Source organism: Pseudophryne corroboree, chromosome 2 (assembly GCF_028390025.1).
Source record: "Pseudophryne corroboree isolate aPseCor3 chromosome 2, aPseCor3.hap2, whole genome shotgun sequence".
Taxonomy (NCBI): domain Eukaryota; kingdom Metazoa; phylum Chordata; class Amphibia; order Anura; family Myobatrachidae; genus Pseudophryne; species Pseudophryne corroboree.
In genome coordinates, this window is record NC_086445.1 from 235,660,369 (window position 1) to 235,687,113 (window position 26,745).

Genomic DNA, 26,745 nt, shown 5'->3' on the forward strand with positions numbered 1-26,745 from the left:
ACGTCCGAACGAAGAATTTCCATTGTTGAAGTGATCGGAGTGTGATTGACAGGAAGTGGGTGTTTCTGGGCGGAAACTGACCGTTTTCTGGGAGTTTGCGGAAAAACGCAGGCGTGCCAGAATAAAACGCAGGAGTGTCTGGAGAAACGGGGGAGTGGCTGGCCGAACGCAGGGCGTGTTTGTGACGTCAAACCAGGAACGAAACGGGCTGAGCTGATCGCAGTGTAGTAGTAAGTCTCGAGCTACTCAGAAACTGCTAAGAATTTTCTATTCGCAATTCTGCTAATCTTTCATTCGCAATTCTGCTACGCTAAGATACACTGCCAGAGGGCGGCGGCCTAGCGTGTGCAATGCTGCTAAAATCTGCTAGCGAGCGAACAACTCGGAATGAGGGCCTATATTTTAAAATTGCCTAGGCACACCATCAGTTCCCCACAGAAAAAAACAAAAAACACATATTGTTCCTCACAGTAAAAAAAACAAAAAACACATACATTGGCCTACACAGAAAAAACAATCACATTGCTCTCCACATAAATCCTATTGCTCCCCACATGAATTATTGACATTATTCCCCCCATAAATCCTTATTCTCCCCACATAAATCCTATTGTTCCCCACAGGAGAAATAAAATAACAACTATTAGCCCCTACCGGTCAGCTGTCCTCCTCCCTGTCTCTCAGTGGCGGGGGTTGTTCATAGTGGAGTGCTGCGAATACTGTGCAGCGGGTGGTCGGGCAGGTGTGGATGTGGGTGGGCAGGAAAGCTGTGGATGCAGGCGGGAACTGGAAGATGTGTATGCAGGTGGGTGGGCTGGCTGGGTGGTGAGACATGGCGTCCGTGACCTATGATATTACACAACCGCGTCTTCAAGGCATAGGTCACAGTTGGAGCACGACTGATCCTCTAAGAAGAGTCCGGGCCAACAGTTCACTCTGAAGGTGCAGGAAGCTGCTCTTGCAACTGGTCGCGGCACTCTAGTGTGCCACGGCACACTGGTTTAAAAAGCCTGTCATAGGTTGAAGAGTTAATACACACAATCCATACCTCCCAACATGACCCATTCTAGGAGGGATAAAATGCTCTCTACCTGGACTACGTCTAATTTTATGATTGCTATCACCTCTGTTGAAATACCTTTCTTAACAATTAAAGGGTTTAACACAGGTGACGCCAATCATATATTAATAGGGAAGTCCAGGTAGACAGCATTTTATCTCTCCTGGAATGGGTCATGTTGGGAGGTATGCACAACAAATTATACACCCCCCTCACTTCACTCGGGCCCCCCTGTCTAAAGTGCCCTATGGCCTTCTCAAGGCTTAACCAACCCTGTTGGCGTGCATCTGATGTCAGCTGCAATAGCTGTGATTAAAAACATGGCACTGCTGCGACTGCATATCCTGTGTATGCATGGGTCAGCTGGAATTGTCGGTGGTACTCAATTTCTGAATATGCATCACAATTGTGAGAATACATACACAAATTTACAAATGCATCAGTGGGCATCTTTTACCTTTTTGGGCGGCTCTTCACATGCGTTTTTAGCAGAAATAGTTCTGAGAAGACCGCAGTTTCTTTCTCAATAGTGATCCATGCTGAATAAGACCCATAATCACAGCAGTGATGTAGCTCACGGGATACGGTCGTTAGGTCGACCCAACTTAGGTCGACAGTCATTAGGTCGACCACTGAAGGTCGACATAAGCATTAGGTTGACATGCAATAGGTCGACATGAGCGTTAGGTTGACATGTACTAGGTCGACCTGATTTTCAGGAGCCTCCCACCCTTCCAGGAGAGTAGGCAAGTATGTATTAAATGCCTGCACCACCCATGTAACATCATATAGCCCACCAAGTATGTTGAACCCTTGCAATCTGACTGAAATATCCAATATGTGGAACTTATTTTTATGTACTGTATTAAACTTGTGTAATCCTATAGATTGCAAGCTTGTGAGCAGGGCTCTCTTACCACTCACTAATATTTTGCCGCAGTCGCATCTTCATCTTATGCTAATACCACGGGCGATATTCTGAAGACTGGGATGCCCACTTGCAGCATATTGAGAGGGTGCATTTCCGTCTGTGATTGCCTTTAGAGGCACCATCAAAAGCACCATCAAACTTGCACCAGCCCTATGGCAGGAAGAGGTTCTCCATCTGAGTATGGCCTTCAGTATCTTTGGATGCCATCGCTTTCATCAACACACCTGCTTTTGCTTATCCAAGATTCCAACCTATTGTTATCTCCCAATTACGCCCACTAAAAATCACAGACCTTGCCACCCAATCTATACTGCTTCTCTGAGTGGTAACAATCGGGACACATGCACAGTGTGACTCAGACGCATGCACAGACTTAAATTGGCCATTTGCATGTGATGTCATCACTGCGTCCACCTCTGAGTCAGGACATGTCTGTCTGTAAATGCCCGGTCTTACTACTGCTTTGTTCCAAATTGTAGGGTTCAACAGAACATGCTGGTTCTATATTCTCTGCATTTGGTGTGTTGATGTCTCCGGGCCTGTGTCAGAGTCTCTGGTAGCTGGTGTGGTGTTGAGCTGGAAACTGGGTGGATGGATATTGGGGGTCATTCTGAGTTGATCGCTAGCTTCATTTGTTAGCAGCGCAGCGATCAGGCTAAAAAATGGCAGTTCTGCGCATGCGCACGAGCGTCGTACGGGCACAACAAATGATGTAGTTTTGCACAGGGTCTAGCGTAGCATTTCATTCGCACTGGTGGCCGCAGTGTGATTGACATGAAGTGGGCATTTCTGGGTGTCAACTGACCGTTTTCAGGGAGTGTTCGGAAAATTTCAGGCGTGCCAGGAAAAACGCAGGTGTGGCTGGGTGAACGCTGGGCGGGTTTGTGAGGTCAAAACAGGAACTGAACAGTCTGAAGTGATTGCAAGTGCTGAGTAGGTTTTGAGCTACTCTGAAACTGCACAAAAAAACTTTGTAGCCGCTCTGCGATACATTCGTTCGCACTTCTGCTAAGCTAAAATACACTCCCAGTGGGCAACGGCATAGCGTTTGCACGACTGATAAAAACAGCTAGCGAGCGATCAACTCGGAATGACCCCCATAGTTCCTTCTCATAGAGCTGTCAGAGGCACTTTACCCCAGGAGGGTCCAAGTTCCGAAAACTAGCACCAGGTAGTTGTCTAGACTCCGAGCAGGGGCGCGGAGTCTTACCTTATCAGTAGTCTTCTCCAGGGAACCCCACAAGGGGATCTGGGTTTCACTGCACCTGATGGGCCGGTCGCAGCCCCTTGACTACTAGGTTACCTGGGCTAGCACTAGAAGGGAATGGAGTTGGGGTATCTGATTGAGGACTATCGGACTGTGTTGCAGTCTGAAGGTTAATGGACTTGCACCGATGGCTGAAGATATCGGACTTGCACCAATGACTGGAGATATTGGACTAGCACCGATGATTTGAGATATTGGATTTGTACCGATGGTTGGAGATATCGGACCTTCACCAGTGGTTGGAGATATCAGATTTGCACCGATGATTGGTGATGTCAGACTTACACCAATGATTGTAAATGTCAGATTTTCACCCAGTGGCGGCTCCTGGGTAGGGGCTGCAGGTCAGTTCAAATTTCAAATAGGGGAGACACACCACCTGCCACCAACTGCCATTTTAAACTGACTCACTGGCAGTTGGTGTGGCTTCCCTATTTGAATTTCGAACTGAGCTGCAGCCCCACCTCTGGAGCCACCCCTGCTTGCACCAATGATTGCAGATATTGGACCTGCACTGATAATTGGAGATGTCGGACTTGCACAGATGATTGGAGATGTCGGACTTGCACCGATGATTGGAGATGTCGGACTTACACCAATGATTGGAGATGTGGGACTTGCCCCAATGATTAGAGATATCGGACATGCATTGATGATTTGAGATGTGGGACTTGCACCAATGATTGGAGATATCAGACTTGCACTGATGATTGGAGATATCGGACTTCCACCAATGATTGGAGATATTGGATTTGCACCAATGGAGACTGTGGGGATATTACCAGGCTGGAACCGATGGAGAATGTGGTAATGTTATTGTACTGGAAATTATGGAGACTGTGGTAATATTATTGGACTGGAACAGATGGAGACTATGGTAATGTTATTGGACTGGAACAGGTGGAGACTGTGGTAATGTTATTGGACTGGAAGAGATGGAGACTATGGTAATGTTATTGGACTGGAATAGATGGAGACTGTGGTAATGTTATCGGACTGGAACTGATGGAGATTGTGGTAATGAACTCAGAGCAATGCAGGTACTAATACGTAACTGGAAACACTGAGGAACGTAGCTACAAAGCTCACACGTGGAACTGTGTGACTTATGGCACTGGCCACCTGAGCACTGAGAAGCAGGAACGTTTAAACCCTATGGTGTCACAGAATTGGCTGCAAACGTCAGCTAACGCTGCATGGAATTGGTCAGGGTCTGGTCAGCTGATATGGAGCAAAATGGCGCCATCCATACTGCCGGGCCACTGTGAACAACGCCATGTGGAAAGCTGTCACAGCACCCCGCTACCACCACACTACAGTTCCCATGTCCACAGGCCTAACCACATCTGAAAAGATCACCAGTTTCTGAAGAATTCACCATATGCAGGAAGTCCGCCGCTATTTTTTAGATTGGAGCGGCTGTGTCACAACTTAGGGCCTGAGCTGACGGGAGGCAGCCTCAGTTGTAGGGGCTGAGATGTACCGGAACCTGGGAGGTTGTATCAGACCCCTGGACATGTAAGTAACATGAAGAAGAACCGCCCGAAGGCGTGACCACGACAACTTGAATAAAAGTCAATGATGTTTATTTATGACAAACTCCATGCATCACAGTAGCAGTAAAAGAAACATAAAAGTCAGCAAAGAATAAATACAGTTCCTGGGAACTACAGGGTGGCAGGAGCCACAGGGCACTGGTAGTGTGAGATAGTTCTTATAATCTTCTAGATGGAAAGTCCTTACCAGGCCCGACTGTAGCAATGGAGATAACCCAGGATTGTACCAGCTGGTGTTCCAGGAAAAGCTGGGCTGCTGAAGATAAAACGGCTGCTGTGGATACTGGCTGGAACCAGACTGTTGTTGGCACGGAGTGGATACTGGCTGGAACCAGTTAAATAATAAATGAACTTGGGAGCGATGAAATATGAGCTGAAGTTAGGAGTTTGAGAGCGGTGAAATTATAATACCGGTGGAGAGTGGTAAAGTGTAGAAAGGACACCGGCCCTTTAAGAGAAGCTGTACTCTGCTGGAAGCTGGGCTGGAAGCAGGTAATGTTGTAACTGGAAACAGATGAATCCACAATGGATCGGAGAGTCAGGCTACACCGCAGGTGGAATGCTGGTGCGGGTCTCTATGGTGGAAGTCTTGAGACAGGAGCTGGAACCTGGAAGACAATCACAGGAGAGAGACAAACAGGAACTAGGTTTGACAACCAAAGCACTGACGCCTTCCTTGCTCAGGCACAGTGTATTTATACCTGCAGCAAGGAAGGGATTGGCTAGGCAATTATGCAGATTATCAATACTGAGAACAGATTGGTGGAAATGATCAGCTGACAGAATCCAAGATGGCTGCGCCCATGCAGACACTTGGAGGGAAGTTTGGTTTGTAATCCATGTGGTAATGAAAACAGTAATGGCGGCGCCGGCCACCGGAGACAGGAGGCGCCAAGCTGACAGGTGCACATCCAACCACGCGGACACAGCGGAGGCCGCGGCTGATGTAATCGCCACTCAGACACTCTGCATGCAGAAGCTCAGGGACGGCGGCGGAGGCCGCGGGAAACGCCATGCCAGGTGTAATATGGCGTTTACTGTGACAGCGTCTCAGAGTGACAGGAGAGGATACAGGAATGTAAACATCAGGATAACAGATGGGATCCGGTCCTGGAGCGCTGATGGGTAAGAAATGGCGTCCAGATACCCGGATCGTGAGAGCACCCCCCCCCCCCCCTTTAGGAGTGGCCCCAGGACACTTCTTTGGCTTTTGAGGAAACTTGGAATGGAATCTCCGGACCAAGGCAGGAGCATGGACATCAGAAGCATTGGTCCATGTACGTTCCTCAGGGCCATAACCCTTCCAGTCAATAAGATATTGTAGTTGACCGTAACGATGACGTGAGTCCAGGATCTTGGCTACTTCATACTCAACGCCTCGTTGAGTTTGGACTTTCGGAGTTGGAGGAAGTGAGGAATGAAACCGATTCAAGATCAGCGGTTTCAACAGGGAAACATGGAATGTCCTGGGTATTTTTAAGAAGGGAGGCAACTGGAGTCTGTAAGCAACAGGATTGATGACTTGTTCAATCTTGAAAGGACCGATATAGCGAGGTGCAAACTTCATACTGGGAACTCTTAACCTCAAATTCTTCGTGGATAACCATACCCGATCACCCACCTTGAGAGCAGGAACTGCTCGACGCTTCTTATCCGCAAACTTCTTGTACCTGAACGATGCCTTGAGCAGAGCTGATCGTACGCTCTTCCAGATTTTGGCAAACTGATGCAAGGTGATATCCACTGCGGGAACAGAAGTTGCTGGAAGCGGTTGGAACTCAGGGACTTTAGGGTGGAATCCAAAGTTAGTGAAGAATGGTGTTGAAGCAGAGGAAGAATGATACTGGTTGTTATGACAGAACTCGGCCCAGGGAAGTAATTGAACCCAGTCATCTTGAGAGGAGGACACATAGATGCGGAGGAAGGCCTCCAAGTCCTGATTCACCCTCTCGGTTTGACCATTGGTCTGAGGATGGTAAGCCGTGGAAAACTTTAGCTTGACTTGGAGGACTTGACATAAACTTCGCCAGAATTTGGCTGTGAATTGAACTCCTCGATCTGAAATAATTTCTTCAGGAAGACCGTGGAGTCGGAAGATCTCTTGTATGAATACTTGAGCCAACTTGGAAGCTGACGGGAGACCGGTCAGAGGAATGAAGTGTGCCATCTTGGTGAACCGGTCAACTACCACCCAGATGGTATTGAACTTGTTGCACATGGGTAAATCTGTAATAAAATCCATCGACAAATGGGTCCAAGGTCGACGGGGAACAGATAGTGGAACCAGTTGCCCCGCAGGCGACTGGCGGGATACCTTATGTTGAGCACACTTTGGGCAAGATGCAATAAACTCCAAGACGTCCTTTTTCAGAGTTGGCCACCAATAGGACGTAGAGATAAACTCCAGGGTTTTTTGGATACCTGTATGTCCGGCAAAACGGGAAGCATGGGCCCAATGCATGAGCTTCTTCCTTAGCATCGGTTTCACAAAACTTTTCCCTGATGGGGGCATAGAGTCCATCCCTACCGTGGAGAATGCCAACGGATTTATAATAGGATGCTTGTCTGAAGACTCTGACTCATTTTCTTGCTCCCATGAGCGGGAAAGGGCATCGGCCTTGCGATTCTGAGAGCTCGGACAGAACTGGAGTTTAAAGTCGAACCTGGAAAAGAAAAGTGCCCATCTGGCCTGACGAGGGTTGAGACATTGTGCGCCTTTCAGATATAAAAGGTTCTTGTGGTCTGTAAGTATGGTGATTGAATGAGAAGCTCCGTCCAACAGATACCTCCACTCTTCTAGAGCGAGCTTGATGGCTAGCAACTCCTGGTCGCCAATGGCATAGTTGCGCTCAGCTGGGGAGAACTTCCGGGAGAAGAAACTGCAAGGGTGTAAATGGCCATCTTTAGCCCTCTGAGATAACACCGCTCCTACTCCAACGGAGGAGGCATCCACCTCTAAGATGAAAGGAGAGTCGATGTCAGGCTGTTTCAGAACAGGCGCAGAGATGAACCTTTGTTTTAAAAGATGAAATGCTTGCATGGCTTCTTCAGACCACTTGGATGGGTTAGCACCCTTCTTAGTGAAAGCAGTAATAGGCGCCACAATGGTGGAAAAGTCTCGTATAAACTTTCGGTAATAGTTGGCGAACCCTAAGAACCTCTGGACCCCTTTGAGGGTTAAGGGTACCGGCCAATTTTGGATTGCTTGTAGTTTCTCAGGATCCATCTCTAGTCCGGAACCGGACACAATGTACCCTAAAAACGGAATGGACTTGACTTCAAAGACGCATTTCTCTAATTTGCAATAGAGATGATTGACACGGAGACGGGACAGAACCTCTTTAACCCAAAAATGATGTTCCTCTAAATCGTTGGCAAAAATGAGGATATCGTCTAGATAGACCACGACATGACGGTATAGAATGTCTCTGAAGATCTCATTGACAAAATGCTGGAAGACAGCTGGAGCATTGCTCAATCCGAAGGGCATGACGAGGTACTCATAATGTCCGTCACGGGTGTTAAAGGCGGTCTTCCACTCGTCACCCTCACGGATCCGGATGAGATTGTATGCACCTCTCAAGTCCAGCTTTGTAAAGATGGTAGCTCCGCTAACTCTGTCAAAGAGCTCAGTAATCAGGGGTAAAGGATAACGGTTCTTGATGGTAATGTCGTTCAAACCTCTGTAGTCGATGCACGGCCGCAGACCACCATCTTTCTTTTTTACAAAAAAGAAGCCTGCGCCGGCTGGAGAAGAAGAAGGTCGAATGAACCCCTTTGCTAGGTTCTCTTTAATGTATTCCTCCATAGAATGCGTCTCAGGCAGAGACAACGGATAAGTTCGGCCTCGAGGTGGAACCTTCCCTGGAACGAGATCAATCGGGCAGTCCCATTCTCTATGAGGAGGAAGGATATCAGCAGAAGCTTTACTGAACACATCCGTGAAATCTTGATATGGAGGAGGTGGAACATCAGACGACCTGGGGGAGGAAGAACAGACAGGCAATACTTTAAACAAACATGTCTCAGCACAGGAGGAACCCCATGCCAGGATTTGCGTAGTCGTCCAATCAATTGTAGGATTGTGAAGACGGAGCCATGGAAGGCCCAGGACCACAGGATGTGTGGCTCTTGGAATCACTAAAAAAGAAATAAGTTCGGAATGAAGAACTCCCACTCTCAGACGAACTGGTAGAGTCCTTAAAGAAATAACTGCATCAAAAATTTTGCTGCCATCCACGGCAGTTAAAGAAATGGACGAAGGAAGTCTCTCGGTGGGTAGGGACCACCGTTTAACATAGGCTTCGGTAATAAAGTTCCCAGCTGCTCCGGAATCAAGGAGGGCAATGACGTTCCGATAACGTTGAGCAACTTGAAGCTAGACTGGGATATTACAATCTTGAGGAGATGGAGAGGAGATCATTACTCCTAGCCGGCCCTCTCCTTGGCGAGCAAGGATTTGGAGTTTCCCGGACGTTTGGGACAGGCATTAATGGTGTGAGACGGAGCTGCACAATAAAGACAGAGAGACTCGGAGAGACGTCTTCGGCGGTCAGCAGGAGTTAAACGGGAACGGCCAATTTGCATGGGCTCATCTTTAGTTGGTGACAGTTGGCGAGGAGGAGGAGCAGAAGATTTTGGAGCAGATGATCTTACACGCTCAGTTGCTCTCTCTCTGAAACGTAAATCAACTTTTGTGCAGAGTGAGATTAGCTCATCTAACTTAGAAGGTAAGTCTCTGGTAGCTAACTCATCTTTAATACGCTCAGATAAGCCATGCCAGAATGCAGCATACAGGGCCTCGTCGTTCCATGCCAGTTCGGATGCCAGGATCTGGAACTGTATCAGATATGGTCCTACAGTACATGACCCCTGGCGTAAACGGAGAATCTCGGATGAAGCTGAGGTTACCCGGCCTGGCTCGTCGAAGATGCGCCTGAATGTTGAGACGAATGCAGTGTAAGAAGATAGCAGGGTGTCGGACCTCTCCCATAACGGTGATGCCCAATCAAGGGCTGAGCCACTGAGAAGAGAAATAATGTAGGCAATTTTTGTACGGTCACTAGGAAAATGCCAGGTTGTAGCTCAAACTGAATCTCTCACTGGTTGAGAAATCCCCTGCAGAATCTTGGAGATCCGTCAAATTTTGCTGGCGTTGGAAGATGAAGACGTGGAGCAGCAATGTGTAAGGTGGGTGGGGTTATAGCTGGAGTCACTGTGGTTGACGCACCAGACGCGCCTGATCCACGGAGAGTTGTCTGAATCCCATCCAGCCGAGTAGAGAGATCCTGGAGACAGCGGATGATGTGGCCCTGTGCAGCCTCCTGATGTTCTAGTCGGGCTGCCAGTTCTTGCATCGGCCTGGCCGCTTGATCCTGGTCTCCGGCTGGATTCATTAGGTCAGTGCTTACTGTCACAACTGAGGGCCTGAGCTGACGGGAGGCAGCCTCAGTTGTAGGGGCTGAGATGTACCGGAACCTGGGAGGTTGTATCAGACCCCTGGACATGTAAGTAACATGAAGAAGAACCGCCCGAAGGCGTGACCACGACAACTTGAATAAAAGTCAATGATGTTTATTTATGACAAACTCCATGCATCACAGTAGCAGTAAAAGAAACATAAAAGTCAGCAAAGAATAAATACAGTTCCTGGGAACTACAGGGTGGCAGGAGCCACAGGGCACTGGTAGTGTGAGATAGTTCTTATAATCTTCTAGATGGAAAGTCCTTACCAGGCCCGACTGTAGCAATGGAGATAACCCAGGATTGTACCAGCTGGTGTTCCAGGAAAAGCTGGGCTGCTGAAGATAAAACGGCTGCTGTGGATACTGGCTGGAACCAGACTGTTGTTGGCACGGAGTGGATACTGGCTGGAACCAGTTAAATAATAAATGAACTTGGGAGCGATGAAATATGAGCTGAAGTTAGGAGTTTGAGAGCGGTGAAATTATAATACCGGTGGAGAGTGGTAAAGTGTAGAAAGGACACCGGCCCTTTAAGAGAAGCTGTACTCTGCTGGAAGCTGGGCTGGAAGCAGGTAATGTTGTAACTGGAAACAGATGAATCCACAATGGATCGGAGAGTCAGGCTACACCGCAGGTGGAATGCTGGTGCGGGTCTCTATGGTGGAAGTCTTGAGACAGGAGCTGGAACCTGGAAGACAATCACAGGAGAGAGACAAACAGGAACTAGGTTTGACAACCAAAGCACTGACGCCTTCCTTGCTCAGGCACAGTGTATTTATACCTGCAGCAAGGAAGGGATTGGCTAGGCAATTATGCAGATTATCAATACTGAGAACAGATTGGTGGAAATGATCAGCTGACAGAATCCAAGATGGCTGCGCCCATGCAGACACTTGGAGGGAAGTTTGGTTTGTAATCCATGTGGTAATGAAAACAGTAATGGCGGCGCCGGCCACCGGAGACAGGAGGCGCCAAGCTGACAGGTGCACATCCAACCACGCGGACACAGCGGAGGCCGCGGCTGATGTAATCGCCACTCAGACACTCTGCATGCAGAAGCTCAGGGACGGCGGCGGAGGCCGCGGGAAACGCCATGCCAGGTGTAATATGGCGTTTACTGTGACAGCGTCTCAGAGTGACAGGAGAGGATACAGGAATGTAAACATCAGGATAACAGATGGGATCCGGTCCTGGAGCGCTGAGCCAGCCTTAGGAGGCATCTGATGGGTAAGAAATGGCGTCCAGATACCCGGATCGTGACAGGCTGCTTGTGACGTCACACAGCCGCCATAAAAATGCTACTAACCCACCCCCATTTTCAATGTGCCATAGCCGAAACGCTCTCTCGCCGTGAGCCAAATTGCACCTGCGCATATGCATTGGTGCTGCCAACTGGATTATTGTGGTCGCATCGCTATCCCTCTAGGTACAGAGGCCATTAGGTGTAGCCACAGAGGGACAGTTAGTATACTTTACACTAACTACAGTACATTTCCATTTACGGGTCTTATCAGAGTAGCGGCAACATTGAATCCTTGTCCCACCAACCCTCCTTCCCTTCCATGACTCAACTTTGATCTGCCTCAGACATGGCTGGCGCTTAGAGATGATGTCATCTCCAAGCGCCGGCCCACACTGCAGATCGGGACTCCGGAGCATCTCGCCGGGGGCAAGCACAGCAATCTGGAGGCTGCTGTGCTGCCCCCAGCCTCCGACGCTTCCAGGCACCAGACATGGTGCTGCGTTCTGCATAGACAGCATGTGCCATGTCTCCAGCTGCAGCATGGCAACCAGCACGGCGCCGCTGTCTGCATAGACAGCGTGCGCCGTGACCCCCAGCCTCCCGACCGCCCACCGGACACTGCGGTACGGGAGGTTTGTCATGCTGTAAATGGGTGCCGGGTCGGCTGACCTGGCTTACCCATTTACACCGCCTCCTTCCCGGGTCTTACCCGTGTCCAACCCTGCGTATGTGCCGGGTTGGATTCCCGGGAAAGTGGACCCGGGGTGACCCTTTTACACCACCTGCAGTCCCGGGATTTTGCGCGCTCCCGTGCAAAATCCCGGGATATTTTAGGTGGTGTAAAAGGGGTATTACTATATTTTGTGAATATCAATACAGCTGGATAATCTAGCCCAAACTGATACGGTACTGTACAACAATAATAACAATAATAATAGCCCAAACTGATACGGTACTGTACAACAATAATAACAATAATAATAGCTCAAACTGATACGGTACTGTACTACAATAATAACAATAATAATAGCCCAAACTGATACGGTACTGTACAACAATAATAACAATAATAATAGCTCAAACTGATACGGTACTGTACAACAATAATAACAATAATAATAGCTCAAACTGATACGGTACTGTACAACAATAATAACAATAATAATAGCCCAAACTGATACGGTACTGTACAACAATAATAACAATAATAATAGCCCAAACTGATACGGTACTGTACAACATGATTGTATGATGGCCTTTGATTACCACACAGATCACCAGTCACTCATAAGTTGTTAAAGAGAGTTTAAAAGAAACAAATATTCAGCCAGATTATAAAGCATTACTCAATCATTTTCTACAATTTTTTAAAGTAGTCACAATAATAGCAACTGCTCAGTTAATCTGTCAAATAACTAACATTGGGGGTAATTCTGAGTTGATCGCAGCAGGAATTTTGGTGGTCATTCCGAGTTGCTCGCTCGTTGCCGATTTTTGCTATATTGCGATTAGTCGCTTACTGCGCATGCGCAAGGTTCGCAGAGCGCATGCGGTTAGTTGTTTTACACAAAAGTTATGACGGCATAACGAGGATTTTTCCTCGTTCTGGTGATCATACTGTGATTGACAGGAAGTTGGTGTTTCTGGTCGGAAACTGGCCGTTTTCTGGGCGTGTGTGAAAAAACGTTGGCGTTTCTGGGGAAAAACGTGGCGTTTCTGGGAGTGTCTGAAGAAACGGGGGAGTGTCTGGGCGAACGCTGGGTGTGTTTGTGAAGTCAAACCAGGAACGAAACTGACCGAACTGATCGCAATGGCTGAGTAAGTCTGGAGCTACTCAGAAACTGCTAAGAAATTTCTATTCGCAATTCTGCAAATCTTTCGTTCGCAATTCTGCTAAGCTAAGATACACTCCCAGAGGGCGGCGGCTTAGCGTGGGCAATGCTGCTAAAAGCAGCTAGCGAGCGAACAACTCGGAATGAGGGCCTTTGTTAGCAGTTGGGTAAAACCATGTGCACTGCAGGGGAGGCAGATTTAACATGTGCAGAGAGAGTTAGATTTGAGTGTGGTGTGTTCAATCTGCAATCTAATTTGCAGTGTAAAAATAAAGCAGCCAGTATTTACCCTGCACAGAAACAAAATAACCCACCCAAGTCTAATTCTTTCTGCACATGTTATATCTGCCTCCCCTGCAGTGCACATGGGAGGTCATTCCGAGTTGTTAGCTCGCAAGGCGATTTTAGCAGAGTTGCTCACGCTAAGCCGCCGCCTACTGGGAGTGAATCTTAGCATCTTAAAATTGCGAACGAAGTAATCGCAATATTGCGATTACACACCTCGTAGCAGTTTCTGAGTAGCTTCAGACTTACTCGGCATCTGCGATCGGTTCAGTGCTTGTCGTTCCTGGTTTGACGTCACAAACACACCCAGCGTTCGCCCAGACACTCCTCCGTTTCTCCGGCCACTCCTGCGTTTTTTCCGGAAACGGTAGCGTTTTTTCCCACACGCCCATAAAACGGCCTGTTTCCGCCCAGTAACACCCATTTCCTGTCAATCACATTACGATCGCCAGACCGATGAAAAAGCCGTGAGTAAAATTACTAAGTGCATAGCAAATTTACTTGGCGCAGTCGCAGTGCGGACATTGCGCATGCGCATTAAGCGGAAAATCGCTGCGATGCAAAGATTTTTACCGAGCGAACAACTCGGAATGAGGGCCATGGTTTTGCCCAACTGCTAACAAAATTCCTGCTGCGATCAACTTGGAATTACCCCCATTGTGCAGTTAGTCAGACGTCCCAATAGCAATTAGTCATATAGGTCTCCTGTCATGTATTTGAAAAATGACAGTTGGGAGTGGATTGGCTAGAGCAGAGTTTATTATATGTAACGAGTTAGATAACGCTTGTTGATAAATGGTCCCCTTAGTCAGTAAATTATTAGTAATGGACGCTTTGAGTATATCAGTCTGTCAGTTTCACTGTTAGACAGGTGTCAGATCTGTGAGGTTTTGTGTTCCCAGCTGTGACCTCAGTGGGCCATAACCAGATTAAGGAAGGGGTGCTGGGCATTCTGTACCCCAGGCCTCCCTATTTCATGGGGGCCCCCGGACAGAGCACGCTGACATCACCTCTTCTCCTCTTGTGCAGCAGCAGAACTAGGCAACCAGAATGTGAGCAGGACAGTATGCAATACTGTCAGAAACACAGGATTATCAGGTTTCATGAGATACAGATGGAGCTTCCCAGAGATAGGAGAGGGGAGAGAGCTGTAAATGACCCAGGGCTCCCAGCTTCTCCTCATTCCTGTCTGGTTGTCTGAATCCTGTATAACCTGTTATCTATTGAGAGTGTTCAGGTCTAGAGAGAGAAACACAGAGGGGTACATTTACTAACATTCGTAATTTCCGAAAATAGGTCAAAGTTCAATCACGAATGACATCGACAGTGTAAAACTGCAACTTTTTGAATTTATTACGATGGATTTACTAAGCTGTCGTATTCGTGTTTTTCTTTTCTTCCGATGTCGATGTCATTCGTTTTTTTTTACCTAATTTTACGGCAGTGATTAGCAAAACACTGCCGTTTTTTTTTACAATCAATCTCGGCCGGATCTGTGTGATCCGTGCTGGGGTTCTTTTATTTTTTTATTTTTAATTAAACAATGTAAAATCCCCAAAAAAAATGCGTGGGGTCCCCCCTCCTAAGCATAACCAGCCTCGGGCTCTTTGAGCCGATCCTGGTTGCAGAAATATTGGAAAAAAAATGACAGGGGTTCCCCCATATTTAAGCAACCAGCATCGGGCTCTGCGCCTGGTCCTGGTCCCAAAAATACGGGGGACAAAAAGAGTAGGGGTCCCCCGTATTTTTAAAACCAGCACCGGGCTCCACTAGCTGGACAGATAATGCCACAGCCGGGGGTCACTTTTATATAGTGCCCTGCGGCCGTGGCATCAAAAATCCAACTAGTCACCCCTGGCCGGGGTACCCTGGGGGAGTGGGGACCCCTTCAATCAAGGGGTCCCCCCCCCCAGCCACCCAAGGGCCAGGGGTGAAGCCCGAGGCTGTCCCCCCCCATCCAATGGGCTGCGGATGGGAGGGCTGATAGCCTTTGTTGTAAAATAAAAGATATTGTTTTTAGTAGCAGTACTACAAGTCCCAGCAAGCCTCCCCCGCATGCTGGTACTTGGAGAACCACAAGTACCAGCATGCGGCGGAAAAACGGGCCCGCTGGTACCTGTAGTACTACCACTAAAAAAATACCCAAAAAAACACAAGACACACACACCGTGAAAGTATAATTTTATTACATACATACACACATACATACATACTTACCTTATGTTCCCACGCAGGTCGGTCCTCTTCTCCAGTAGAATCCAAGGGGTACCTGTTGAAGAAATTCTACTCACCAGATCCAGTGGTCCAGGCTCCTCGGCAAATCCAGGGATAATCCACGTACTTGAATAAAACAAAAAAACGGTTGCCCGACCACGAACTGAAAGGTGACCCATGTTTGCACATGGGTCACCTTTCCACGAATGCCAGAAACCCACTTTGCCTTCTGGCTAAGTGGGTTTCTTCAGCCAATCAGGGAGTGCCACGTTGTAGCACTCTCCTGATCAGCTGTGTGCTCCTGTCCTCACTGACAGGCAGCACGCGGCAGTGTTACAATGTAGCGCCTATGCGCTACATTGTAACCAATGATGGGAACTTTCTGCTCAGCGGTGACGTCACTTTAGGTCAACCGCAGGGCAGAAAGTTCCCATCATTGGTTACAATGTAGCGCATAGGCGCTACATTGTAACACTGCCGTGTGCCGCCTGTCAGTGAGGACAGGAGCACACAGCTGATCAGGAGAGTGCTACAACGTGGCACTCCCTGATTGGCTGAAGAAACCCACTTAGCCAGAAGGCAAAGTGGGTTTCTGGCATTCGTGGAAAGGTGACCCATGTGCAAACATGGGTCACCTTTCAGTTCGTGGTCGGGCAACCGTTTTTTTGTTTTATTCAAGTACGTGGATTATCCCTGGATTTGCCGAGGAGCCTGGACCACTGGATCTGGTGAGTAGAATTTCTTCAACAGGTACCCCTTGGATTCTACTGGAGAAGAGGACCGACCTGCGTGGGAACATAAGGTAAGTATGTATGTATGTGTGTATGTATGTAATAAAATTATACTTTCACGGTGTGTGTGTCTTGTGTTTTTTTGGGTATTTTTTTAGTGGTAGTACTACAGGTACCAGCGGGCCCGTTTTTCCGCCGCATGCTGGTACTTGTGGTTCTCCAAGTACCAGCATGCGGGGGAGGCTTGCTGGGACTTGTAGTACTGCTACTAAAAACAATATCTTTTATTTTACAACAAAGGCTATCAGCCCTCCCATCCGCAGCCCATTGGATGGGGGGGGACAGCCTCGGGCTTCACCCCTGGCCCTTGGGTGGCTGGGGGGGGGGGACCCCTTGATTGAAGGGGTTCCCACTCCCCCAGGGTACCCCGGCCAGGGGTGACTAGTTGGATTTTTGATGCCACGGCCGCAGGGCGCTGTATAAAAGTGACCCCCGGCTGTGGCATTATCTGTCCAGCTAGTGGAGCCCGGTGCTGGTTTTAAAAATACGGGGGACCCCTACTCTTTTTGTCCCCCGTATTTTTGGGACCAGGACCAGGCGCAGAGCCCGATGCTGGTTGCTTAAATATGGGGGAACCCCTGTCATTTTTTTCACCATATTTCTGCAACCAGGATCGGCTCAAAGAGCCCGAGGCTGGTTATGCTTAGGAGGGGGGACCCCACGCAATTTTTTTTTAAAAAATAAGCACTTTCCCACCCCTTCCCACTGATATACATGCACGGATCTCATGGATCCGTGCATGCCTATCCAATCACGAATAAAAAAAAAAGGTCTGTTTTTTTTTAGCACTTTTTTACGAGTTGTAATTTTTCACGGCAGTGTTTGTTCTTTTTTGGCTTTGCACTTCTTAGTAAATGACCGAGATTCATACTTAAACAGCCGCGTTTTGACCGATGGTGTATTCATTCGTAATTTTTTACCTGAACTTGCAAAAAATTACGAATGCCCTCATCACTGCCGTGATTAGTGTTTAGTAAATGACCGAGATTAACCGAGATGACACTTTGAAGAAAAAACGGCATCTCGGTCAAAATCGGGAGCTTAGTAAATATACCCCAGAGAGTCCTTCTAAATCCTGTCCAAGGGGTAAATTTACTAAGATTCGTATTTTCCCGTTTCAGGTCAAAGTTCAATCACGAATGACATCGAAAGTGTAAAACTGCAACTTTTTGAATTGATTACGACTAATTTACTAAGCTGTCGTATTCGGGTTTTTCTTTTGTTCCGATGTCGATGTCATTCGTGGTTTTTTTTCTATTTTTACGGCAGTGATTAGCAAAACACTGCCGACTTTTTTACAATGAATCTCGGCCGGATCTGTGTGATCCGTGCTGGGGTTCATTTTTTTTGTTTTTTTTAAATTAAACACTGTCAAATATTTAAAAAAAAATTGCGTGGGGTCCCCCCTCCTAAGCATAACCAGCCTCGGGCTCTTTGAGCCGATCCTGGTTGCCGAAATATGGGAAAAAAAATGACAGGGGTTCCCCCATATTTAAGCAACCAGCATCGGGCTCTGCGCCTGGTCCTGGTTCCAAAAACACGGGGGACAAAAAGAGTAGGGGTCCCCCGTATTTTTAAAACCAGCACCGGGCTCCACTAGCTGGACAGATAATGCCACAGCCGGGGGTCACTTTTATATAGTGCCCTGCGGCCGTGGCATCAAAAATCCAACTAGTCACCCTGGCCGGGGTACCCTGGGGGAGTGGGGACCCCTTCAATCAAGGGGTCCCCCCCCCAGCCACCCAAGGGCCAGGGGTGAAGCCCGAGGCTGTCCCCCCCCATCCAATGGGCTGCGGATGGGGGGGCTGATAGCCTTTGTTGTAAAAGAAAAGATATTGTTTTTAGTAGCAGTACTACAAGTCCCAGCAAGCCTCCCCCGCATGCTGGTACTTGGAGAACCACAAGTACCAGCATGCGGCGGAAAAACGGGCCCGCTGGTACCTGTAGTACTACTACTAAAAAAATACCCAAAAAAACACAAGACACACACACCGTGAAAGTATAATTTTATTACATACATACACACATACATACATACTTACCTTATGTTCCCACGCAGGTCGGTCCTCTTCTCCAGTAGAATCCAAGGGGTACCTGTTGAAGAAATTATACTCACGAGATCCAGGGGTCCAGGGTCCTCGGGGAATCCAGGTGTAATCCACGTACTTGAAAAAAATAACAAAACGGACACCCGAGCCACGCACTAAAAGGGGACCCATGTTTGCACATGGATCCCCTTTTCCCGACTGCCAGAAACCCACTCTGACTGATGTCTAAGTGGGTTTCTTCAGCCAATCAGGGAGTGCCACGTTGTAGCACTCTCCTGATCGGCTGTGTGCTCCTGTACTGAGTGACAGGCGGCACACGGCAGTGTTACAATGTAGCGCCTATGCGCTACATTGTAACCAATGCTGGGAACTTTCTGCCCTGCGGTTGACCTAAAGTGACGTCACCGCTGAGCAGAAAGTTCCCAGCATTGGTTACAATGGAGCGCATAGGCGCAACATTGTAACACTGCCGTGTGCCGCCTGTCACTCAGTACAGGAGCACACAGCCGATCAGGAGAGTGCTACAACGTGGCACTCCCTGATTGGCTGAAGAAACCCACTTAGACATCAGTCAGAGTGGGTTTCTGGCAGTCGGGAAAAGGGGATCCATGTGCAAACATGGGTCCCCTTTTAGTGCGTGGCTCGGGTGTCCGTTTTGTTATTTTTTTCAAGTACGTGGATTACACCTGGATTCCCCGAGGACCCTGGACCCCTGGATCTCGTGAGTATAATTTCTTCAACAGGTACCCCTTGGATTCTACTGGAGAAGAGGACCGACCTGCGTGGGAACATAAGGTAAGTATGTATGTATGTGTGTATGTATGTAATAAAATTATACTTTCACGGTGTGTGTGTCTTGTGTTTTTTTTGGTATTTTTTTAGTAGTAGTACTACAGGTACCAGCGGGCCCGTTTTTCCGCCGCATGCTGGTACTTGTGGTTCTCCAAGTACCAGCATGCGGGGGAGGCTTGCTGGGACTTGTAGTACTGCTACTAAAAACAATATCTTTTCTTTTACAACAAAGGCTATCAGCCCCCCCATCCGCAGCCCATTGGATGGGGGGGGACAGCCTCGGGCTTCACCCCTGGCCCTTGGGTGGCTGGGGGGGGGACCCCTTGATTGAAGGGGTCCCCACTCCCCCAGGGTACCCCGGCCAGGGGTGACTAGTTGGATTTTTGATGCCACGGCCGCAGGGCACTATATAAAAGTGACCCCCGGCTGTGGCATTATCTGTCCAGCTAGTGGAGCCCGGTGCTGGTTTTAAAAATACGGGGGACCCCTACTCTTTTTATCCCCCGTATTTTTGGAACCAGGACCAGGCGCAGAGCCCGATGCTGGTTGCTTAAATATGGGGGAACCCCTGTCAATTTTTTCACCATATTTCTGCAACCAGGATCGGCTCAAAGAGCCCGAGGCTGGTTATGCTTAGGAGGGGGGACCCCACGCAATTTTTTTTGAAAAAATAAGCACTTTCCCACCCCTTCCCACTGATATACATGCACGGATCTCATGGATCCGTGCATGCCTATCCAATCACGAATAAAAAAAAAAGGTCTGTTTTTTTTTAGCACTTTTTTACGAGTTGTAATTTTTCACGGCAGTGTTTGTTTTTTTTTTGCTTTGCACTTCTTAGTAAATGACCGAGATTCATACTTAAACAGCCGCGTTTTGACCGATGGTGTATTCATTCGTGATTTTTTTCCTAGGACTTCAAAATATTACGAATGCCCTCATCACTGCCGTGATTATTGCTTAGTAAATTACCGAGATGACACTTTGATGAAAAAACGGCATCTCGGTCAAAATCGGGAGCTTAGTAAATTTACCCCCAAGTGTGTAAGTAGTACAGAGGCTGCTGCATTCTTGCAAGATAAATTATAGATTTTATTTTAATATGTGTATTTTAAGGTTGTTTAAGTTCTCTTTGTTCCACTACAAGAAAACTTTATAAAACAGTTTTCTCTCAATTAGGTGGAGCTGTAAACAGTACTCTGGCAATATTAAACTATTACTTTAAATCTAATATACACCATTGGTTGAAGATTTATTTAATACACACAATCCATACCTCCCAACATGACCCATTGCCTGAGGGATAAAATGCTCTCTACCTGGACCTCCATCTAATTTTATGATTGCAATCACCTCTGTGGAAATACCTTTCTTAACAATTAAATAGTTCAACACAGGTGATGCCAATCAGATATTAAGAGGGAAGTCCAGGTAGAGAGCATTTTGTCCCTCCTGGAATGGGTCATGTTGGGAGATATGCACAACAAAATATACACACCCCTCCCTTCACTCGGGGGCCCCCCTGTCTTAAGTGCCCTGAGCCTTCCCAAGGCTTAATCCGGCTTGTAGTTGGCCAATGATGGATGCTGAGAAGTGGTAACTCAGTGGCTTCTAGCATAGCTCCCAACATGACCCTCTCCAGGAGGGACAGAATGCTCTGCTTCTGGACTTCCCTTCTAATTTATGATTGCCATCACCTGTGCTGAAACACCTTTTTTTATCCATTAACCTAAAACAGGTGCCGGCAATTATAAATTAAGAGAAAAGTCCAGAAGCAGAGCATTTTGTCCCTCCTGGACAGGGTCATGTTGGGAGGTATGTTCTAGTACAGTGATGGCTAACCTTGACACTCCAGCTGTTGTTGAACTACACATCCCAGCATGCCCTGCATCAGTTTTAGCATGGCCAAATAGCAAAACTGTAGCAGGGCATGCTGGGATGTGTAGTTCAACAACAGCTGGAGTGTCAAGGTTAGCCATCACTGTTCTAGTAGTTCTTGTGCATGCAGACTAGTAACCGGTGACACAAGTTATCGGGCTGGAACCGATGATGCGTCTTATATCGGGCAGGAACTGATGATGCTTCTTCTATCGGGCTGGAACCGATGATGCTTCTAATATCGGGCTGGAAACGACGATGCATCTAATATCGGGGCTGGAAATGATGATGCTTCTAATCTCGGTCTGGAACTGATGGTACAGGCAGAGTACTACCACAAGCTGCAGGAGTTCTGGAGCTCAGGGAGCGAAGTGAAGCGAAGTTGTTCAAGGCACCGGCAGCTCATTTGTGCTATCCTTATATTCACCTTGGAGAGCGGTGATTGGAGGATCTGGGCAAATGACCGCTGCTAGGCCAGGGTTTGTTAAAGCAGACAACAGCAACAGATTGGTGTGCAGAGTCAGGTGACCGCTGCAGTGTCTGTGGTTGGGAATTAGTGGTCAGCTGATCGCAAGTGTCATGGCAGCGCCCATGTCTAAGTTTTGGAGGGAACTCTGGCATGGAGGAAGTAGGCCTGAATGTTGGGGAAGTGGAGAATGAGTGGAGAGCTGGAACTGGAATTAGCATGTCATGCTGGGTTTGCTGTGCAGGGACAGCATGGATAGACTTCACTGCTGAATTCAGAACTCTACAGATTACTCACACAGGAGAACTCACTCAAGTGGCTAAACAGAAGATTCAGCAGCTAGTAACACAGATTGCAGCTTGTAAACTGAGCAGACCTCCCAGATAAAGGACTCCGCAAAACAGGATATACTTGGTGGTACTGGTGAGTTGTGCAAAACACAGCGAGCAGGACACTCTTGGGATGCAGGACTGATGGCTGTAAGGGGGGGTGTGGGGGTGCGGCCCGCACCGGGGTGTCACCTGTCGAGGGATGACACCAAAGTGCCGGCTCCTCAGTTACAGGAACTGGGTGCTGAAGAAACGCCAGTCTTCGGGCCCAGGCCGCATCTCCCAGACCCCGAAATGACAATAATGGGGGTCGGGACACTTATCCATGCCCTTGTGCCACGAAGCCATGCCCCTTCCCACGATGCTATGCCCCATTTACACCCGGCCGCACTTACCTGGGCTGAGGTAAGTCAAAAAACAACATGTACTGTAGTCCACCAGTCATTGAACCAAGCATTGTAGGCATTCAGCCTTTCAGTTGTCAGTCAAAATAATGGATTATTAGAGACCAAGGTGTAAATTTACTAAGATGGGAGATCTATTTAAGATGGGATGTTGCCCATAGCAACCAGTCAGATTCTACTTCTCATTTATCTAGCACCTTCTAGAAGATAATACCTGGAATCTGATTGGTTGCTATGGGCAATAGCCCATCTTAAATAGAACTCCCATCTTAGTAAATTTACCCCCAAGTGGTCTATTTAATAAGCCGTAGATGGAGATAAGGTGTATGGAGATAAAGTACCAGCCAGTCAGCTCCTAACTGTAATGTAGACCCATCCTGTGACATGGTGGATAGGAGCTGATTGGCCGGTACTTTATCTCCGTACACTTTATCTCCATCCGAGGCTTAGTAAATAGGCCGCCAATACACAGAGAAAAATGAAAGAAAAAAACTGCAGAGAAAAATATCAAGCATAGTAATTAGTTTTGTGTACTTAGAATTTTTCACATATTTTTCCTGTGTCCTCCTACATCTGAAGTGGGAAAGAGTCAGGATTGGTTGATGGCACATTGACCCCTCCAGATAATGCTACTTTAATATTTACTACTAATATGGACAAACCACAACTCTTATCTCTGTTTGCAATTGTGAAAGTTTTATTGGTGTGAAGAGAAGTGGTACATTTGTTAGCGGGTGTCTCTATGACAGCACACTCAGATTGGAGCAAGCACTGTGCTTCTTTACTGAGGAACAGTATAGTACAACAGTGTCATTTCATGAATAGAACAGATACATAAACAGGAAGTACAGGAAGTAACAAGCTTCAGCGTATTCTTCAGCCGGGCAGTATAAATCAAATAGTCCCACGAGCAATTCATGAATGAAAACTGAATTGGAGTGAGTCTAAGGGTTGGGGCGGATTGGGATGGTGGGTGGTGGACTGGCCCCCGTTTGTGTGGTCCCAACATCCCCCTCAGTGGCCTGCACTCTCCCCTTCACCAAGCCACCTGGCTGCCGCAATCAGAGCTCTGCTCCAATCAGCGTTGCAAGACAGCTTCTGCACATGCACAGAAGGTCAATGAGACTCAGAAATGCCACACTAACTTCCCTCTCGCTTTGGGGTGCTGCCCATCAACCCAACTGCAGGCCGCATCCACCCCCCGTGTCCAAGCTCCCCTAGACCATGCAGGGAAGAGACAGGTGTGAGATGCTGGAGGAGGGTGACCCATCACTTACACTCAGGCCAATATTTTTATTGTTTCCTGGTGAGGCGTTGTGTTTTATTTTTCTTGGGGCAAAGTATGTGTTTTTTCCTGTGGGAGCATGAATTTGAGTTGCACGACGAATATGTCCGAATGGTTTACACAAGGAGATGTAGGACAGATTTATACGCACGCACCAAGAAGTGTACTAGAAATATGTTTGGCGTTCCTAGATTACAGGGGGTTGGTTACCGAGATGCAGATATATCATAATATGGGCATGTTGTTGAAAGTGGTTGCGTATAGATAAACTGAATTGCTCACATTGGAGGCCATACTCAGATGGATGATCTGCACCTAGGATAAGGCTAGCAAAATTTCAATGTTGCGACAGATGCAAAACACACAAATATGATTGCAGCATCTGTAGACACTGAAAGTGGGCATCTCAGTCCTTGCATATTGAAATGCACAGATATACAGATGGAACCACGCTAATCATGGCTCCGTCTGTGCCGGGGCGCGCCCGCCGGGGCGCGCCTATCACAGTGTCTGATCCGCTGTGATAGGGGAGCGTAATGGGAGCATTTCAGTGCACTCCCGTAGTGCGGCTAGCGCCAGATCCCCTAGTCACGTCGGGAGTGCGCATTTGCAATGGAGCCGCTATAGATGAGCGTGGCTCCATTTGTACATCTGGAAAGTGAATTGTAGCGGCATTAGCTTGAAGTAGCAGATGCAACTGCAGCAATAGAAGCAAGGGGGGCCAGAACTGTGTTCAGCTCAAACTCAGAACCTATAAGGAGGGATCCTGCCCCCAACTGACCCTGGCTCCATTAGGGCTCCTTCCATAAATTTCCTGCACTATTTTTCCATCCCACTCCGCCCCTGCTAAGTCATATTGTGTGGAGAGTAAGGAAATTAGACATAGACAACCCATGGAAGGGGCTTGGAGGTGAAGTAGAGAAGAGAAATGTTTCTGGAGAAAGCCTCAGGGTCAAGGATTTCTTCAGAAAAGATCATTTTTTAAGGCTGACTGGAAGGTAAGAGAGGAGAGGATTAGGAGCCTAAGTCAGAGCAGAAAATGTGTTAGCAGTTGGGCAAAACCATGTGCACTGCAGGGGGGGGGGTAAGACAGGCTCGGACTGGCCCACAGGGGAACAGGGGAAACCCCCAGTAGGCCCCATTGCCTGTGGAACCACCTCCTCTGCCTGTGGGCTCACCTCCTCCTCTAGGGATTAGGTTCCAAACTCTATCCTAGTGTACTTTAATTATACAGTTATATATGTTACATTATACTGCACAGGACTATGGTGTATTTTCTACTGTTGTTAATCTGGTACATTATTATAAAGGTTAGCCAAGCCTCTGTGGTGGTTGGCCACACCTCCACTATTGTCTGGCCACACCCATAAACATGGGCCCCTACCACTGCATGTCCCCGGTGGGCCCTTCATGCCCCAGTCCGACCCTGGGGGGGCAGATATAACATGTGCAGAGAGAGTTAGATTTGGGTGGGGTGTGTTCAAACTGAAATCTAAATTGCAGTGTAAAAATGGAGCAGCCAGTGTTTACCCTGCACAGAAACAATATAACCCTCCCAAATCGAACTCTCTCTGCACATGTTACATCTGCCCCCCTGCAGTGCACATGGGTTTGCCCAACTGCTAACAAATTTGCTGCTGGGATCAACTCTGAATTACCCCCTAGGTTAGAGAAGTGGGCAATTGGGAAGTAAGCATCAGGAGAGAGGGATCTGAAGAAGCAGTGTAGCCACTATTTCACATTAGTTTATATAAAACATTGTGTATTACAGAGTAAATAAAATACATTAAGTAACTTGATTTGTTTATACAGTACAAAACTGATTTATTTATTTTTTCTGCAGAAAGTTTTCCAGCCACCAAGATGAGGCATTGTCACACCACGAAGGCGCATGGTTACACAATGTTAAGAGCATGAAATGTTGGAGCTGTCTCACACCCCAAGCACTAGGCTGTTCCCAACCAACATACATTTCACCAAAATAACCCCAGAAATGCATTATGCAACAGAGGCAGATTGGACAACAATCGAGACATATCTCCCAATTTACATATGCAGTTTGACCACTGTCCTTACAGTGAGGGAGTGATTTTAAATTAGGACTCTCCTACCAGAAGCTGGACAGATGGGAGGTGTGCTCTAGTGCAAATGAAAAGTTGTCGGATTCCTCCAGAGAAGTATGTTTTCAAAAAAGTTTATACAACCCAACTATGAAATCATACAGTGCATCCAGAAAGTATTCACAGCGCTTCACTTTTTCTACATTTTGTTATGTTACAGCCTTATTTCAAGATGGAATAAATTAATTTTTCCCCTTAAAATTCTACACACAAAACTCCATAATGACAACATGAAAAAAGTGTTTTTGAGATTTTTGCTGTTTTATTAAAAATAAAAAACTAAGAAATCACATGTACATAAGTACTCACAGCCTTTGCCATGAAGTTCAAAATTGAGCTCAGGTGCATCATGTTTCCACTGATCATCCTTGAGATGTCCCTACAGCTTAATTGGAGTTCACTCGTGGTAAATTCAGTTGATTGGACATGATTTGGAAAGGCACACACCTGTCTATATAAGGTCCCACACTTGACAGTGGATGTCTGAGCACAAACCAAGCATGAAGTCAAAGGAATTGTCTGTAGACCTCTGAGACAGGATTGTCTCGAGGCACAAACCTAGGGAAGGGTACAGAAAAATATCTGCTGCTTTAAAAGTCCCAATGAGTACAGTGGCCTCCATCATCCGTAAATGGAAGAAGTTTGAAACCACTAGGACTCTTCCTAGAGCTGGCCGGCCGTGTAAACTGAGCGATTGGGGGGAGAAGGGCCCTAGTCCGAGAGGTGACCAAGAACCCAATGGTCACTTTGTCAGAGCTACAGAATTCCTCTGTAGAGAG

General features: G+C 47.5%; 1 protein-coding gene across 3 annotated transcripts in view; it reads left to right on the forward strand.

Moving 5' to 3' along the window:
• LOC135011660 (retinol dehydrogenase 7-like) overlaps positions 1-26,111 on the forward strand; it is a 132,593-nt gene extending 106,482 nt beyond the window's left edge. For all 3 annotated transcript variants that reach the window (XM_063952478.1, XM_063952480.1, XM_063952479.1), the window contains one exon: positions 25,690-26,111. The gene's annotated coding sequence lies outside the window, so the exon portion shown is untranslated. The remainder of the gene's footprint in view (positions 1-25,689) is intronic.
• Positions 26,112-26,745: the final 634 nt, after the last annotated feature.